Raw genomic sequence first — 19,214 nt, 5'->3', positions numbered from 1 at the left:
CCCCCGGAAGGGGAGGAGGGTGGCCCACAGCTGGGACCGTTGGTCTTCCAAGAGCTGGTGGCCAACCTCCACATCCTCAATGGATCCGCCTGCCCTAACCTGGGCTAGCATATCCAAGAGGGTTTCCGCTTCTCCCTCCTCGGGCAGGTTGCACACGGGGAGCGCACATGCCTCCCGCTCATGATGTGCCTTCATCATGTTCACATGGAAGGGCTTCCGCCTTCCACGGGCAGGGTCCAGGGTGACCAGGTACGTTACAGGGTTGAGCTGCTGGTACACGAGGTATGGGCCTTCCCAGGCTGCCTGAAGCTTGTCCTGTGGTACGGGGACCAGTACCCACACCTTTTGACCCACTTGGTAGGTCCTCTCACAAGCGTTCTGGTCGTACCAACGCTTCTGATCGGCCTGGGCTTGAGCCATATTGTCGTGTACCAGTTGCGTCAAGGCTTGCATTTTGTCCCGGAAGCGCATGACATACTCGATAACCGACACTCCAGGGGTGGCCAAATCCCCTTCCCAAGCCTCTTTCACCAGAGCCAGGGGGCCCCGCACACGTCGCCCGTACAGGAGCTCAAACGGTGAGAATCCTGTTGAGGCCTGTGGAACCTCCCGGTAAGCAAATAACAGGTGTGGGAGATACCGCTCCCAGTCACGCCCATGGGAGTCGACCAACATCTTAAGCATCTGCTTTAAGGTGCCATTGAACCGCTCGCACAGGCCATTAGTCTGTGGATGGTACGGGCTGGCCACCAGATGTCGCACCTGGACTTGCTTACAGAGGGCCTCCATCAGCTGGGACATGAATTGGGTCCCCCGGTCAGTGAGCATTTCCTGGGGAAAACCCACTCGGGAGAAAATCTCCAGCAATGCGGTGGCCACCTTGTCAGCCCGAATGGACGACAAGGCCACTGCTTCTGGGTACCGGGTGGCATAGTCCACTACCGTCAGTATGAAGCGTTTCCCGGAGCTGCTGGGGATGGCCAGCGGGCCGACCAGATCCACAGCCACCCTCCTGAAAGGCTCATCGATGATTGGCAGAGATACCAGTGGGGCTTTGGGGCGTGGCCCCGCCTTCCCCACTCTCTGACAGGTTTCACACGAACGGCAGTAGGCAGCCACATCGGCCCCCATTTTTGGCCAGTAGAAATGCTGGTTTAACCTGGCCTTGGTCTTAGCGATCCCTAGGTGTCCGGCCATCGGAATCTCATGTGCGATCCGCAACAACTCCGTCCGGAACGGATAGGGTACCACCAACTGTCGGTCCCTGGGCCACGCCTCCGGTGAACCCTGCTGGACCGTGGCCCGGTACAGCCGTCCTTGGTCCCAGACCACTCGCTCCGGGTCCGAGTCCGAGGGAGGCTGTGCCGCCTGCTCCTTAAGAGCTTTCAGGCTGTCGTCAGCTTCTAACGCTGCCTGAAACCCCTGACTAGATGTGGCCAGAATCGACGAGACTGTCACATCTTCAGTCAGTACCCCGGGACCTGTGTCCTGGCCTCCACCTGACTCGGCTGCCACTTGGTCAGAAGGGGAAGAGCTATCGGACCTCCGGGAGGCCCCTTGGCTTCCAGCACTCCCACTGCGGGTGACAGCGGCCACAGCCGCTGCGACCGTGGGTCGTGCCTGCTCCTCCTCCGTTCCTGACCAAGTCGCCGGTTCAGGCAGACCTACCTGGCTTCCTGACACCCCGGTTGTGGGGGAACCATGCACCGAGATCTTACCTGGGAGCACTTCCGCTCCTGGACCGGCCCCAATCTCACCTGCCTGTTCCCCTCCTGCAGCAACAGAACCCCGCTGTGAAATCTCTGGGGACCCCACATTTGCTGTGGTAGCCCCCACCCCACACACTGGTCCTCCCCCTGCAGCACCCTGCTCTCTGCTTATCCCTGCAGAGGGCAACAGATCCCAGCTCACAGGCTGGTTACTTGTAGAGGCATTGTCACACCTTTCTCTGACCCCCTCCCCTGTCACAGCTGCAGCTGAGTGTGTGTCTATGGTGTCTATGCAAGCAGAAATATCAGAGTTCACTCCCTCCTCCCTTACATCATTCATAGATAACACATTAACATTGTTAGGAGTCATGTCAGTACGGGCTGAAGGTTCAGCCCTTGGGGGGGGCCCAAACTGGGAGGTTATCTGCCCCAAATCTGTCCCAAGTAGCACGTTTGCAGGGATCCGATCAGTTACCCCCACCTCCCTCACCCCTCGCCCTGCGCCCCAGTCCACATAAATGTCAGCAACAGGCAGCGCCGGGTCAATGCCTCCAATCCCGGAGACAGCGAGGGTTTTTCCAGGGATCAAGTCTTGGGGGGACACCATCTCAGGCCGCACCAGAGTCACCTCCGAGGCGCTGTCTCGCAGTCCTATGGTCACAGACCGGCCGACGGTGACAGGTTGGAAGCTGTCCAGGGACCTACCACCACCCCCACCCACACAATACACCTTGGGCGGCCCTTGGGACGGGGACGGAGCCGGGGCCTTGGGACGCTGAGGGCACATGGCCTTGAAGTGTCCAGGTAGGTTGCACTGGTGGCACCGTCTTGGTTCCGCCACGGGCCTGGAGAGGGGAGTTGAGGGGGACACCCCCTGCAGTCTAGGGGCAGGTGGGGCAGTCGCAGAATTCATCTTACCCCCTCTCCAGGTGCTGCTGGTGGCCGCTCTCCTGGCCTCAGGGGCCCGGTTGTTGGTGTAGTCATCGGCAAGGGCAGCTGTAGCCGTGGACCCCTTTGGCTTCTGGTCTCGGATGAACTGGCGGAGATCCTCAGGGCAGTTCCACAAGAGTTGCTCCGTGATGAACAAGTCCAGGATCTCCGGTCCGGTGGAAAGCTGCAGGCCTTGGGTCCAGTGGTCGGCAGCTCGGGCAAGTGCCCGCCGGTGGTCAGCCCAGGAGTCCTTTGGTCCCTTCTGTAGGCTCCGGAACTTCTTGCGGTAGGACTCTGGAGTGAGGTTGTACTGTTGGATCAGGGCCCGCTTGATGGTGTCGTAGCCCTGATCTGCCTCAGCAGGCAAGTCCCCAAGGATATCCAGGGCCTTACCCCTTAAACGGGGGGTCAGGTATTTGGCCCACTGGTCCTTGTCCAGATGGTGCTGCAAGCAAGTCCGTTCAAAAGCAGTCAAGAAAGAGTCCAAGTCTCCATCCTTCTCCAGCACTGGGAAGTCCTCAACACGGACCTTTGGAAGTTTGGTGTCTCGAAGGTCACATGTGGCTGATGAGGGCCGGAGCTGAGCTAGCTGCAGCTGGTAGTCACGGTCTGCCTGTCGCTCTCGCTCTTCACGCGCTGCCTGCCGCTCTCGCTCCGCAGCCTCACGCTCTGCGTGCCGCTCCGCAGCCTCAGCGTCACGCGCTGCCTGCCGCTCTGCCCTGCGCTCTGCCAGGAGTTCCTTGTAGCCCTTCTGGTCTCCAGCCTGGAGAAGGGCCATAGCCATTTGAAGAAGGCTATCCGAGCCTCCCAGGCTCGGTGGAATGGCACGTGGTGATCTGCGGCACGCTGCAGAGCTAGGCGATTCACTGTCCCTTTCAGAGCGGAGGGCTGGCATCTGGCTCGTTGAGGAACCTTGGGTGAGCTCCTCCTCATCTTGTCCAGCAGTGCCAGGTTGCGCAATGTCCTCGGCAGAACGGTTTTCTGGCGTCGAGCTCCTGGAGGACTCGTGGGCAACCTCCTCATTGCTGTCCACAGCACCGTCCTCCCTCTCTTCGGCTCCTGCCTTAGCATTGGCCAGTTGCATAGCTCTGCTCCTGGTGCCATCAGCCATTCTTGCAGACTTTTGGTCACTGACACAGAACTGACACCTGATGCCTCCACACACCTTACAGTATCTGCACTCTGACACTCTAGTGTTGAGCTAGTCTGAAGACCCCAGCAGCCACAGCTGCTGCAGGCAGTCTTTAGTGTCTGGGAGTATGGGTCTCACACTCACACACACTATTATCTCGATCCCACCGCTATGCCACCAATATGTCACAAACCATCGGGGGGGTCACTCAGAAATCCCCCGCGCTGGCTACCAGTACGTCACAATCGGGGGGTAACAAGTGGGGGTCACCCCTCCTTTATACCTCCCGACCGACAGACAGAGCACGTGACGCGCTCTCTAGCGCCCCTCTTATAGTCAGGCCAATTATGGAATTGCCCGACCATAAGCAAGGAGGCCGCTATACTACTTATGCCGATTATTGAAGGGTCCCCGGTGAGAGTAAGGTATATATTCCCCCGACCTCCGCGGGCGGAATATATAAAATCTCCCCGAATCTCACTGGCCTCCCCACAATAATCCTTGGCACAATTCGCTGCCACCAACCGATTTACGGTAACTATTAGCTGAACACACAGACGTGGGATTCAAGATCGAGATAACAGAACAGCCCAAGATTAATTATATAATTTAATCAGCCTAAAGCACACTAGAAACTACAATATATACAATAGGGAATCTACAGAATATACATATGTCAGAGTACAGTTACAGTCAAAGCATGGGTTACAAACAGGCATACACAGTTCCAGCAGTTACCTTGTTGCGTCTGGCCACAGGGGGGCGCTGTACCCAGGTTTCTAGGATCCTTCCCACAGATGTTTCCTACACGTGCCCCCAGCGAAAAGAACACTGGAAAATGGCCGAAGTAGGGTTATCAACCTGGGCAAATCCAGGTCCCCTCCTACCTTAGTGACCTCAGAGGGAGCACTGCTCCACCCCTGGCTTGAGTTATGGACAATCCACAACATGGAATATGGGCCATAACTTTGCCTGGGAGCGTCGTAGGCGGACGCCAATGCTCTCATTGTGACAGTTATGAATTTAGCTACAGAACGAGGGGACTCATGACCTGTCTGCCAGTTCCCCATTGGCTGATATCACGCCTGGGGCATTTCCCAATGTCCTGCTCCCATAAAAAGGATGTGCCAGCATCGTCCGCATGCGGAGACACCATTTTTATGGTTGCCATATTTATCGGAAATATGGCTTGCGAGATATGAACCATTTTTTACTGGAGTCGTTCTGTCTGGCTATTTCCATAGCCTTGCTAACTAGCTAGCAGCCCCCACTACAGGGTCACGGCAGGGAGTCATCCTGTGTCCATTGTCCCCAAGCCACCTAATTTCCATATCACAGGACATGGCCATGGAGGTGTAAGTGGAACACTGAGAACAAGAAGGGAGGGGGCACTGCCAGGGAGTGATGAGGGATTATGACTGGAGTCATAATTCATCTTCATATCCCGGGATTTGCCTCACAACTACCAATGTCACTCTGTCCTGAAAGGAATGCGCCACCTCAAATTATTTTTTTCCTGTGTGCGGCCCATACACCCAGCCGAGTTTGAGACCCCCTGATGTAATATGATACGATCTCTGCTTCACTGCTGATGTGGCACTTGTAACTGCCTGAAACAGATTATAATACTTTAAATGAAGCTCCTGCCCACTGGAATTCGCATCTGTACGTACGTGAGAAAATAATATATATATATATATATATATATATGACATATATACATACATACTGCATCTCTATATATATATATATATATATATATATATATACTGTATATAACACATGCATATGTAAAACACAGTTTTACAAAATATTTTGCTGCTACAGAAATATAAGAACATTTTATCCATCATTGCATCAATTACAATCTCTCCATTTACATAATTTCATGCAGCAAAAGAAAATCTTCCATCTTTTCTAAACTGCCACATTTATTACTCCTATATATAGAAGGCTCAATAACAAATATTTCTATGTTAATAAATTGCTTAAATTACAATTCCATTCATATAAAATTTCAAAAACAGTTTTTTGCTTACATCATTGAAAATTAATCAAATAGAAAATATTGAGGAAATTAAAGTAAAGACCTGAAAATGACCTAACTCTTAGTACTACTTTAAAATATAAATTGAAGCCACCACTGGGATATTCTTAGAGTAGTATTTCTTAACAACATCTGTAAGAAAAAGTTTTCAGCTGGCTCGTTGGTCTAGGGGTATGATTCTCGCTTAGGGTGCGAGAGGTCCCGGGTTCAAATCCCGGACGAGCCCATTTTTTTTTTTTTTAAATTAATTTGCCAAAGTAACTGTTCTTGTGGATGTATTAAAGACTTAAGTATTTTTTCTTTTTTTTCTGCAACAAGAAATACAAATGTGATTCCTTAATCTGCTCATTGATCTAGAGCAGAGGTCTCAAACATGTGGGCCGCATGAGGCCCCTCAGACTGTTTCTTGTGGGCCCCTCATTGATTGCGGCCAGTGTAGGGGCCACAGTCGTCATTGCTTTACTTCAGAACGTTTTATTGGCACTGCACAGAATCAAGCTCTCTCTGTACTACTCTAATGGCAGCCACTGACTAATCAGAGGGAAGCAGCTGATGAGTATTTTATCACCTGCTTGCCTCTGGTTGGCCAGTGGCTGCCATTGGAATAGTGCAGAGAGAGCTTGTCTCTGTGTGACGGTGGCAAAATGTTGATCTGAAGTTTAGATGGAGCACTGACAGCCGCTGCGATTGTCAAGGGGGGGCTCATGCCTGCGGGCCACAAGAAGCAGGGTAGAGAATGCCAAAGGAATGGATGACAGGTAAGGAGAATTAGTGAGAAGAATGTGTATGTCTGTGTGTGTGTTTAATGGCACAATAGGGAACCAGGATGGGACATTGCTAGTGTAGGTGTGTGTGACTAGAATGGCACAATAGGGGACCAGGATGGAACATTGCTAGTGTGTGTGTTTGTGTGTGTTTAATGGCACAATAGGGGATCAAGATAGTACATTGCTTGTGTGTGTGTGTAATGGCACAATAGGGGACCAGGAGGGGACATTGCTAGTGTGTGTGTTTAATGGCACAATGGGGAACCATGATGGGACATTGCAAGTGTGTGTGTGTTTGCTGCTATGTTATTTTATTTGGCTCATGAGATTCCTAAGCATAATGACCATGTACTGGAAACTGGAGAGCCAATCTCTTGGCATCCACTGCCTGTGAGCTGTTCAACAGAATGGTGTGGAGGTACGTGCAAGAGTTGAAAATCCAAGATGGCACACACTCCCTCTTCTGGTTTATCCCCTATGCTAAGTGCTTGCCTTTGTCATAGACAACAGTAAGCATAGAGAATGCTGCTAGCCCAGGGACTGGACGCCATCTTGTATTCTGACCACCAACATACACTTCTCCACTGTATTCAGCAACTTGCAGGTGATGGCACAGCCAGGAGAGCTTTACCCAGGATTGCCACCTGGATTTTCAGGACCTCATACCGGCAAACATTTTGGGCCCCATTGAGACTCCACCAGTTCCCATCATATATCTTCTGGTTGTAAGTATGTGTGCATATATAATTATATACTATATATATATATATATATATATATATATATATATATATATATATATATGTTACACCTCGTGACTCCCCTGTTACAAGGAATGATGTGGTGTCCCATTCCTTGCCTGCCACGAGCCCTCCTGCTCAGCAGCGCTGAAGGTCTAGGAGACTACGCAATGTGCATAGGATAGCTGTTCAGGGTAGCAGCAAGAGTTTCGTTATCCCTGCACATTGTGAAACTGCGGATCCCGCCTCTTTGTCCCAGAGGTGGGAAGATGCGCATGTGCACCACGTGGCATGTGTTGATTTGCCCACTGACGTCACACGGCTTGATGACACGCCGCAAGCCGATTGCTTTGACATCAGTGAGGCTGATGACATGGTGAACCCTGACTGGCCGGGCTGGGACATCGTGGACCCTGATTGGGCCAAGTCCGTCGTCACCGCCTCATGCCTGCCTTTGGGTGAAGCTGCGCTTCCTTAAAAGCTCCGCTTGCCAATATGGTGGCACGCGACCGTTCTCTATTGTTAGATGACTGGCAGTGTGTTGCTACGCCACTGTTCAAGCATCTTGTCTACTTGTGGAATTTGTCCTTACTGGTCAGGCAGTACCTTGTTTGTAGGCCGTGTTCCTGACCTTGGTGAGCTCCTCGGGACTCCTCCGGACTCACCTTCTTGTTGAAGCACACGTGCGTGGGCACCACTGTGCTACCCTCGTGCCACGTTTCCGTGACTTCCGTTTTGGCACATGTGCGTGGGCACCCCTGTACTACCCTCGTGCTACATTTCCGTGACTTCCGTTTGGGCACACGTGCGTAGGCACCACTGTGCTTCATTGTGCAACAAGTATACTGAGCGGTGAGCTCCGTTCCATACAACCCTCACGGGTTAGGGCAAGCCGGTGTACGCAGATCGCCTGTGACGTAGCAGACGATCGTCAGCAGAAACCCGCTCACTCTTCAACCGTAGCAGCGGTCCCCTACACCGCACAGTGGACCTTGACCGGCGGAAGCTGTCTCTATACCATCTTGGCATGCTTCCCCGGGTCCCCCGCGTAACATATATATATATATATATATATATATATACATACACTGTATGTGCTGCCCCCCTGGAAGCAGCCGAGCTGCTCGGATCCGGGTTCGCTGTTGCTCGAGGGTCTCCGGACCCGGGGTCGTGCGGTAACTCAAATGAAAAGGGCGGTATTTACAGGGGGATTGATATAGTTTGTGACGTCACCCGTGGTGTACGGTAATTTGGGAATACCGCCTCTGCCGTTGGGAGTACCCGGGATGATGAAGTGGGGCAGCAAGGTGTCGTAGCCCTCCACGGGTAGGGGAGAATGCCCCGGGACTCAGTGTGGGGTGTAGTACTAGTGCAAAGCGATACGACATCACAACTAAGCCAACTAAAATCACTCAGACACTGCATGCTTTACCCAAAGGAACACAAAGGAATATCACCACCCCCAATGAGACCAATAGTCTCAGGCATTGGATTATCTAATGAACATATGAGTGAATGGTTGGACTTAATTCTGCAGCCATTCACTCATAGAACTCCAGGGTACATTAAAGACAATATTGATATTCTTGACCAGTTTTCTAATAAAATTTGGCAACCGAATTTCAGTTGCCTTAGTTGCGATGTCATATCACTTTACACTACTATCCCCTTATCTGTTGCTAGACAAGCTCTGATTTTTCGTTTGAATAAATATTGTTCCTTTTTTTCAGCATTTCAAAACTATATTATTCAGGTTGGGCAATTTTTGATGGAACTCAATTTTTTTGTGTTTAACAAACAATTTTATATACAGTACCACTGAGCTTCTATGGGTGCCAAATTTTTGCCTTCAATCGTGAATTTAGTTATGGCTCCTTGGGAGGAAACACATCTATATTGCACTGAAAACCCTTACTGTAAATTCATCCACTGGTACGGTAGATTTATCGATGATCAGTTATTTATTTGGAACGGTCCCATCTCATTAATTCCTGAGTTCATGAATTATCTAAACAATAATCAATTTAATCTAAAATTGACCCATTACAGTAATAACAATAAAATTATTTTTTTGGATTTAACTTTTACAGGTATGCCAAGCCAGATTATATCTACTTGCATCTATCGCAAACCCTTGGCCGGCAATACAATTTTGCATGCTAAAAGTAGCCATCCTAATCATACGATTAAAGCCGTGCCAGTGGGTGAATTTACTAGGGTTCTACGAAATTGCAGTGAGCATTCCATCTATAGCAATGAAATAAGATCAGCTGAATCTAGATTAAATGCAAGGGGTTATCCATCCTGGACACTTCAGAGAACACGCAAAGTAGTAGAAAATAAAAAACGCGAACAATTGATAGATTTTTCAGAAAATTTATCTAAACGCAAAAATAACAACAAAATTAATGCTGAGCCACATAATAAAATAGTATTATCTTTACAATATAGCACACAATTTAATCACATTAAGCACATTATTAAATGCTACTTACCTGTTTTAATTGAGGATCCTGTCCTTGCAACTATATTACAATCGGGTGCAATGTGGTTGCTAAAAAAGCACCTTCATTAGGCAACATACTTTCACCCAGTTTTTTTGTAAAAAATAAACCTGTTTCCACCTGGCTTGAACACAAGGGATTTTTTAGGTGCGGCACCTCATGATGCCGCACATGTGAATTTGCCTTACCATGCAGTTCATTTTCTAACACTGATGAGACTGCCACATATCCTATTTCTAGGTACATTAATTGCAACACCACTAATGTGGTTTATTGTATTAAGTGCACCAGTTATAATTTACTTTATATTGGTTGTACAGTGAGAAAACTCAAGGTGCGGTTTAATGAACACATCCGTGATATTTACAATTCCAAAGGACCCTGTTATTTCAACAAGAAATCTTTCATCAGCATCTAGGCATTTTATTTCACATCATAATTGCAATACTGATTTTTTTGTGTGTTTTCGGATTGGAAAAAGTTAAAATTTCTCCTCGTGGTGGTGATATCCAACATCAGGTCCACACACGTGAGGCCTTTTGGATATTTCATTTGGGAACTATAATACCCAATGGTCTTAATCTGAGACGAGATGTCATGTTTCATTATTAAATATTGCTAGATAATGTTTGCATGTACATCTCGGATAAAAGAGTGTTTTATTTGGGGGTTTTTTTATATAAAAAAAAAAATAAAAAAAATATATATATATATTATTGTATGTTCATGCATTTATGATTTTTTTTCCTCTTGTATATAATTTTCCTTATTCACTTATTGTGGAATTTTTGTATTGTGTGTTTCGTATATTATCTACCCTGTGATAGCACATGTGTTTTTCTGATTAAACTCACCCCTCCCATTGGTAGGAATGAGTTTAAAAGCTTGTGGGTAACATTCTTTTACTCAGGCTTGATAAAGAGCGCAGGTAGCGTTCGAAACGCGTTGCCGCACATGGGCTCCCTATTTTGTCCCTTGTAATGACAAGTATTTTTTACGTCCTTTAAAATAAAGCATACACAAGATTTTATATTATTCCGGAAGCTGGATTATTTTTTCTTCTATTGGATCCCTGCACCACCAGAGTGTTATCCTTGCATGCCAGCCGGACCTTGCCACAGCTGAGCTGGATCACCTTCTTTCCCTTCTAACAATAGCTCTCCCTGGTTGGTCCACTTGCTAAGAGGCAATTAGACATGCGCATTACAGTTTTCTAGACGCCGAGTTTGGCGCTATTGTAACGGAGATATGTTTACCATAGCACGCAAATAGGTGAGTCATTCTCACAAATTATTATGTACACATGACCATGTTTAATGATGTATTATACTTTGGCACTAATGTAAACACAAAGCACTTTGAAAATGAATGTATTAATTGGTGCATATAAAATTTAGAGCCCTATTGACTTATAAAAAACCTTCACACATGTAATCACACTAAAAGTAATGTTATAGTTTTGTAAAAATATGTTAATGAAAATCAATTGAGATGTAAATGGATAATGATATATATCCTGTGGATACACAAACAGTGGCTTGACAAAGGTTCTTTGGAACTGAAAAGTTGCCACCTGGCTCAATAAAGCCTTTATGTTTTCACTGAAATCACTGGAGTACTGCCTATGCTTTTTTGGTCTGGATATTATAACGACTACTGAAAGGTTGTGGTAAGGCCCAACACCCAGGATTTTGAATAGTTGTGCTGTTCAGAGTTTTGTTTTGTCTGGAATGTTTGTGTGTGTATATATTGTGAGGTAGCAGCGTTGCTTGGGCAAAAACGTGAGGCAGTGAGGCAGCAGCGTGTTCACACCAACAGTCTATTTATTGTTGCAGCATAAATAGATCCAATTTCCCACTGTCAAAGTCTCTTCCGGATCACAGCCGGTGCACATAGACAAATTCTTTGCATCAAAAAGTCTTGTTACCTTAGGACCCCGTTAACCGCAGGGATCTGTGTAAGGTTCTCCTAGGCTCACACTCTTGGCCTGTGTTCACTCCACACAGAGCCAGCCCAGCTCATGTCCAACACGGCATGTGTTAGCTTCACCAAGCCTGGCTCTCAACTGAGACATACCCTGCTGTGCTCTGCATGATTTTAAATGAAAATGCCGGACATGAGGATTGCTACAAAACCTGGACTGGGAGGAGGGATCTGTCTCCCTGTTACCTTTTGTGCTATACTCCCAGTAATAGCTATAGCAAACTCAGAGGGTTTCCAGACACATTCTGGGGGACACATAGCGGTCTTCAAATATTACCCCTGTCACTGCCTCACAATATATATATATATATATATATAAAATATAATAAAGTTCATTTATATAGCGCCAACATATTCCACAGCACTTTACAATCTGGTGGGGGGTTGTATAGACAAATACAAAACAAAATAGTACATAATGGAACAGCTACAGTAGGAATGAGGGCCCTGTTCGAAAGCTTACAATCTATGGGGAAAAAAAGGGGACACAAAAGGTGAAGCACACTTGCTGCATTCAAGATGGATTGGAGCGGGGAGAGTTTGGTCCGAGGGAGACCAATCAATAAAGAGTTGCAGTAATCCAGGCGGGAATGAATAAGAGCGACAGTAAGGGTTTTTGCAGTTTCGAAAGTAAGAAATGGTCGGATTCTGGAGATGTTTTTGAGATGTAGGTGACATGTGCGAGTGAGTGATTGTATATGGGGAATGAAGGAGAGTTCTGAGTCAAATATGACCCCAAGACAGCGAGCATGCTGCTTGGGAATAATGATTAAATCATCAAAGGTGATTGAGATGTCAGGTGTAGGTTGGTTGGTAGAGGGAGGAAACACAAAGAACTCAGTTTTTGAGAGATTCAGTTTCAGATAGAGGGAGGACATGCTTTGAGAGACAGCAGACAGACAATCCCTGGTATTTTGTAACAAAGCAGGGGTGGTGATTGGAGATGATGTATATAATTGGGTGTCATCAGCATAGAAATGGTATTGGAAACCGAATCTGCTAATGGTTTGTCCAATAGGGGCTGTGTATAGAGAGAAGAGGAGAGGGCCCAAGACTGAGCCTTGAGGAACCCCGAAGGTGATGGGGAGAGGAGTGGAGTAAGAGCCAGCAAAGGAAACAGTGAAGGAGCGGTCAGAGAGATAGGAGGAGAACCAGGCGAGAGCGGTGTCCTTGAGGCCAATAGAGTGTAGCATAGTGAGGAGAAGTTGGTGGTCCACAGTGTCAAAAGCGGCTAAGAGATCCAAGAGAAAAAATAGGGAATAGTGGCCTTTAGATTTTGCTGTTAATAGATCATTTGAGACTTTGGTGAGGGCCGTTTCGGTGGAGTGTAAAGAGCGGAAACCAGATTGAGAGGGATCAAGAAGTGAGTTTTCAGATAAATAGCGGATTAGTCGAGAGTGGACCAAGCGTTCTTAGAGATAAAGGGAAGGTTAGAGACTGGTCTGTAGTTAGTGGTACAGTTCTGATTGAGGGAAGGTTTTTTAAGCAGAGGGGTTATGATGGCATGTTTAAATGATGAAGGAAAGATACCTGATGAGAGAGAGAGGTTAAACATTTTGGGTAGATAGGTAGTGACAGCTGGGGAGAGAGCCTGATGGAGATGTGAGGGAATAGGGTCACTGGTGCATGTTGTTGGGCGGGAAGAGGCAAGGAGACGCGTCACTTCTTCTGTGACAGGCTCGAATATTGATAGTGAGCTTGTGGTGAGGGAGAGGAGCGGATCCAGGCTCTGAGGGGATTTTTCAAAGATTTCTTTGCGGATGGCATTGATCTTTTGTAAGAAGAAAGATATATATATATATATATATATATATATATATATATATATATATATATATACTGTATATGCACAGTGAAGGAAATAATTATTTGATGCCTTGCTGATTTTGTAAGTTTGCCCACTGATAAAAATATAACAGTCTATAGTGTTAAAGTAGGTAATTTTAAAAGTGAGAGATAGAATATCCAAAATAAAATCCAGAAAATCACATTGTACACATTATATGAATTTGTTTGCATTTTGCGGAGAGAAATAACAATACTTGGTGGCAAAACCCTTGTTGTCAAGCACAGCAGTCAGATATTTTTTGTAGTTGATGATGAGGTTGCGCACATGTCAGGAAGAATTTTTGGCCCACTCCTTTTTTCAAATCATCTCTAAATCATTAAGATTTTGAGGCTGTTGCTTGGCAACTCGGCACTCCAGTGATTTCAGTGAAAGCATAAAGGATTTATTGAGCCCAGTGGCAACGTTTCAGTTCCAAAGAACCTTTGTCAAGCCAAGCAACAGTTTGTGTATCCACAGGATGTATATCATTTCATGTCTTTGTTAGTGGGCAAACGTACAAAATCGGCAAGGGATCAAATAATTATTCCCTTCACTGTGTGTGTTTATATGTATATGTATATATATATATATATATATATATAAAATAATCGGCAAGGGATCAAATAATTATTCCCTTCACTGTGTGTGTTTATATGTATATATATATGTATATATATATATATATGTTTACATATAATATATATATATATATATATATGTTATAATATACCCCCACAAGCTGTCCCTCTGGATAATATCCTCCTACGCTGCCGCTCTGTATAATATCCCCCCACACTGCCACACTGCCCCTCTGTATAATATCCCACACACACCGTGGCTCTGTATGATATCCCCCACAAGCTGTCCCTCTGTATAATATCCCCCCACATTGCCTCTCTGTATAATATATCCCCACACACTGCTTCTCTGTATAATACCCCCACACACTGCCCCTCTGTATAATACCCCCACACACTGCTCCTCTGTATAATATCCCCCCACACACTGCCTCTCTGTATAATATCCCCCACAAACTGCCCCTTTGTATAATATACCCCCACAAGCTGTTACTTTGTATAATATACCCTCACAAGCTGCCCCTCTGTATAATATCTCCTCACACTGCCCCTTGGTATAAGATATCACCACACACTGCTCCTCTATATAATATATACCCACATACTGCCCCTCTGTAGAATACTCCCACACACTGCCCCCTGTATAATATCCCCCCACACACTTCCCCTTTCAATATTATCCTGCACTGCCCCTCTGTTTAACATCCCCCCACACTGCTCATCTCTATAATATCCCCCCACAAACAATGCCCTTGTGAATAATATACACCCACACACTGCTCCTCTATATAATATCATCCCATACACTGCCCCTCTGTATAATATTCCCCCACTATGCCCTTCTGTATAATATCCCCCACACTGCCCCTTTGTATAATATCTCACACACAGTCCCTTTGTATAATATCCCCCACACACTGATGCTTTGTATAAATTAACCCCACACACTGGCCCTCTGTATAATATATCCCCACAAGCTGCCCCTATGTGTAATATCCCTTACTCTGCCCCCTGTATAAAATATCCCCACAAGCTGTCCCTCTGTACAATATCCCCACACACTGCCCCTCTATATAATATCACCCCACACTGCCCCTCTGTATAATATAACTGCACACACTGCCCCTCTGTATAATATAACTGCACACACTCACCCTCTGTATAATATCCCTCACACACTGCCCCTCTATATAATATCACCCCACACTGCCCCTCTGTATAATATAACTGCACACACTGCCCCTCTGTATAATATAACTGCACACACTCACCCTCTGTATAATATCCCTCACACACTGCCCCCTGTATAATATCCCCAAAATACTGCCTCTCTGTTTATTATCCCCCACACTGTCCCTTTGTTTATTATCCCCCCACACTGCTCCTCTGTTTATTATCTCCCCATACTGCCCCTCAGTATAATATCCCCCCACACACTGCCCCTTTGTACAATATACCCACACTGTTATGCTCGCCGGGCAAGCAGTTATGTTAATGAACCCTGTTATGATTCAGTGACCGAGGAGGATAAAAAAACGTACAAAAAAACAAGGAAACCCAGAATGTTACCAGAGTGGTTGGAATCTCAGTGAACTGCAGATCTAACACTAACACACAACTAGAAGTAGCCATGGGACGTGCCTTACGATGACCTGGTCACCTTGACACAGCCGGAGAACTAATTAATCGGACAGAGAGAAATACGGAAAGGCTAATCTGTCTCGGTGCAGTACCCAAAGATATAGATAGCCCCCCACATATAAAGATGACGGTGATGTAGGAAAACACAATACACAGTTAGTTTGGGCCTCATCGTTGCTGAATCTTTTACCTATCTAAATAGGAACAGACAGAAAAGAGCACTACCTGCAGCCGTGAAAATACCAACATGCCTGATATGGAAAAATACTGAACCCACACGGGCTCTCCCCCACTATATAAGTACTCAGGTGTTACTGGGATCCAAGCAAAACACTAATATAGTGGAGGAACTGAAATTAGTACTAAGCATGACAAAACAACATACATGGCAGAATATGGAGCAAGATACACAGACATTCCCAGCAGGGAATGATCCAACTCCACCCAGAACTCCACACAGGCAAAATAGGAAACAAGCCTTAGTACCTAAACAGAAAAACAACAAGAAGGTGGAAACCACCAGCAGAGGTACAAAGACCAAACTTATCTGAAAGGAGTTCTGGTAGACACAGAAGGCAGGGCTGGCTTCGGAATTTCCTTAGTACACAGAAAGCAACATTGAGCACCGGCCAGGAACAAGAGAACACTACTCAGTTAGATAGGCCCAGTCAGAACACCCTGATTGCTAATCATCCCTAACTATCTGGTTTCTATTCAGCAAGCCATACAATAGGATAAAGAGTTGCACACAAGTCACAATGTATATGGGAATGATGAAAAGCAAAACTGCTATGGGAATACTAGACTGAAAAATACAATGAACTATCTGAAAAAGTGAAAAACTTGAAAATAAAATCTGCATAACTGCTATGAATAATAGGAAAATACGAGATGTTAGCCATTGTATTGATCAATGCAAAAGAGCCCCCAAACCAACACCAAGGTAATCTCTATTTTTGGGATCCCAAGCCGATATGTAACCTCACCTGCAGTTAAAAAACTTGCTTTGTATGGGAAGCAAAAGACCAAGCTATATTTGTGAAGTTAGGGCAGGGTTGGGGGGTGGGGCAGGGTTTTCAGACAAAAAGCCCCAAACTGGAACCTAGTCCAACTATATTCACAACAGGACCCACTGGGCCACAGCACATCGAAAACCCAGAGGGGCTTAACTACGTGCCTACACCTGGTTTTCTCCAGAGCCCCTGATAGTGAAGGTGTTACGCTGCAGGTGTAAGTCTGGGTGCTACTCGGGAAGACTGGTGCTGCAACAGCTGGCCACAGTGGTACGGGAGCAACAGTCTCTAGAATTAGAGTACCGTTTATATTATAAACTAACATTGGGATAGTGGGTGGCTACATACTTTTGAGCTTGCTCCACTAATCTTCATAGTTATAGCAAAGTCCCTGATGAATGCACATATTATATTTCATGTTTTCTAGAAACATTAGCATTTTTTCTGGATATAATAGGCATTTAGCAAAATGCTTTTTTTTTCCATGTTATATGTATATACCCCTATATTAGTAAGGGTTGCTTTACAATAAATGTAGTATGTATGTATACATATAATTGAAAAGTATGGGTGCAATAAAATAGAAATTTGCAAAATAGGGATAAGGGATAACTTAATGATTGCTGGATGTCCAACTGTGGGAACCCCAGTGTTCCAAAGAAAGAGGCTCAAGAAACACAAAAGGTTGGGCAGAACTGTAGGTGAACATTCTCGATCTCTACCGCATTCGTTGTCCATGAGACTGTGGAAATAGCCGAGTACTGTTGTGTTTGGCTTTACCAGGAAAGTCCATGGATCCTCAATGATCAGTAATTTATCCTCTATCCTGTTTTGGGAATACCTCTTTAAGGGATTTGCATAATTATGAATTGTATTGTTTTTATCATCCATTAAATAAACAGTTTAACAGGAGTGTTTAAATTCCTACAGCCATTCCCACCCAGTATGAGACATTGCGAAGATGGAAAGCTGCAGACTGTGGATGTGATCCAACACGGCCTCTGTTTCACTGCTGATGTGGCACTCGTAACTGCTTGAAACTTCAAACAAAAGCTCCTCACTACTGGAATTTGCATCAGTACATGCATGAGAAAAAAAAAATGATTTCATATATATATGTAAATATATATATATATATATATATATATATATATATATATATATATAAATAAAAAAAGCAAAATGAGCTATAATATACATGCATGTGTAAAACAAGATATTCTACAAAATATTTATCTGACACAGAAATATGAGGAGATTTTATCCACATTCTTTATGTTTGACTTTGTTTACTAAGATCTAAAATGTTTCAAAATAAATGAAATACTGTATCTCTTTTTTGTCAGACCCTTATAATGTACAATGTATGACTAGTCTAGCCGGGTTGATGGTATAGTATTAGCATTATCCAACTGCGGCTTAATCACCCATATGTTACTAACAGTGGGAGCAGAGAGGGTTGTTGTGAGACCTGACAGCCCATCAGTGCATCAATTACATTCTCTCCAATTACATTATTTCACGCAGTAAAAAAGAAACTTTCATCTCGTCTAAACTGCTACATTTATTACTCCTGTATATATAAAGGATTTGATAAAAAATATTCCTATGTTGATAAACTGCTTACATTACAATACCTTCATATAAAATTTTCCATCATTTTAAACAATTTTCTGCTTACATAATTTAAAATAATTAATACAATAGAATATATTGAGGTAATTATATAATAAAGACCTGAAGATGACCTAACTCTCAGTATAGCTTTATAATATAATTGAAATGAGTGTATTTTTTATCAACATCTGGAAGAAAAAGTTTTCAGCTGGCTCGTTGGTCTAGGGGTATGATTCTCGCTTAGGGTGCGAGAGGTCCCGGGTTCAAATCCCGGACGAGCCCATTTTTAAAAAATTTAAACGGCCAAGGTAATTATTTTTCTAAATGTTAAATGTTTTTTTCTGCAACAAGAAATACAAAATGAAAAGTTAATCTGATTATTGATCTACAGCATTTCAAGCCCAAAACCAAATTTGGCCTGTTATGTCATTTTATTTGGCTCATGAGGTTCAAAAGCACAAGGACCTTGTACTGGAAAGTGGAGAGCTGATCCTTTTGCATCCACTGCCTGTGAGCTGTTAAACAGAATGGTGTGGAGGCAGGGCCGGCTCCAGGTTTTGTGGGCCCTGGGCGAAAGAGTCTCAGTGGACCCCATCCACACATAGACATGCACAGATACATACACATACAGGCGTATGTACACATATATATTTAAAGAAAAATTCACAAAAACACATATATATGTGGCGCCCCTGAGGCTTCCGTCGCCACAGAGACATTGCACC

The 19,214-nt window shown here is 45.2% G+C and overlaps 2 non-coding genes across 2 annotated transcripts; both read left to right on the top strand.

Moving 5' to 3' along the window:
* The first annotated feature begins 5,972 nt into the window (after window positions 1-5,972).
* On the top strand, window positions 5,973-6,044 carry TRNAP-AGG (transfer RNA proline (anticodon AGG)). Its single transcript has one exon. It is a non-coding gene; the product is annotated as a tRNA-Pro (tRNA).
* Window positions 6,045-18,699: 12,655 nt separating this feature from the next.
* On the top strand, window positions 18,700-18,771 carry TRNAP-AGG (transfer RNA proline (anticodon AGG)). The gene has a single exon. It is a non-coding gene; the product is annotated as a tRNA-Pro (tRNA).
* Window positions 18,772-19,214: the final 443 nt, after the last annotated feature.

This window comes from Anomaloglossus baeobatrachus, chromosome 2, assembly GCF_048569485.1.
Source record: "Anomaloglossus baeobatrachus isolate aAnoBae1 chromosome 2, aAnoBae1.hap1, whole genome shotgun sequence".
In the NCBI taxonomy this organism is placed as follows: domain Eukaryota; kingdom Metazoa; phylum Chordata; class Amphibia; order Anura; family Aromobatidae; genus Anomaloglossus; species Anomaloglossus baeobatrachus.
The sequence above is the reverse complement of the archived record's forward strand: the minus strand, read 5'-3'. Positions and strand labels throughout refer to the sequence as shown.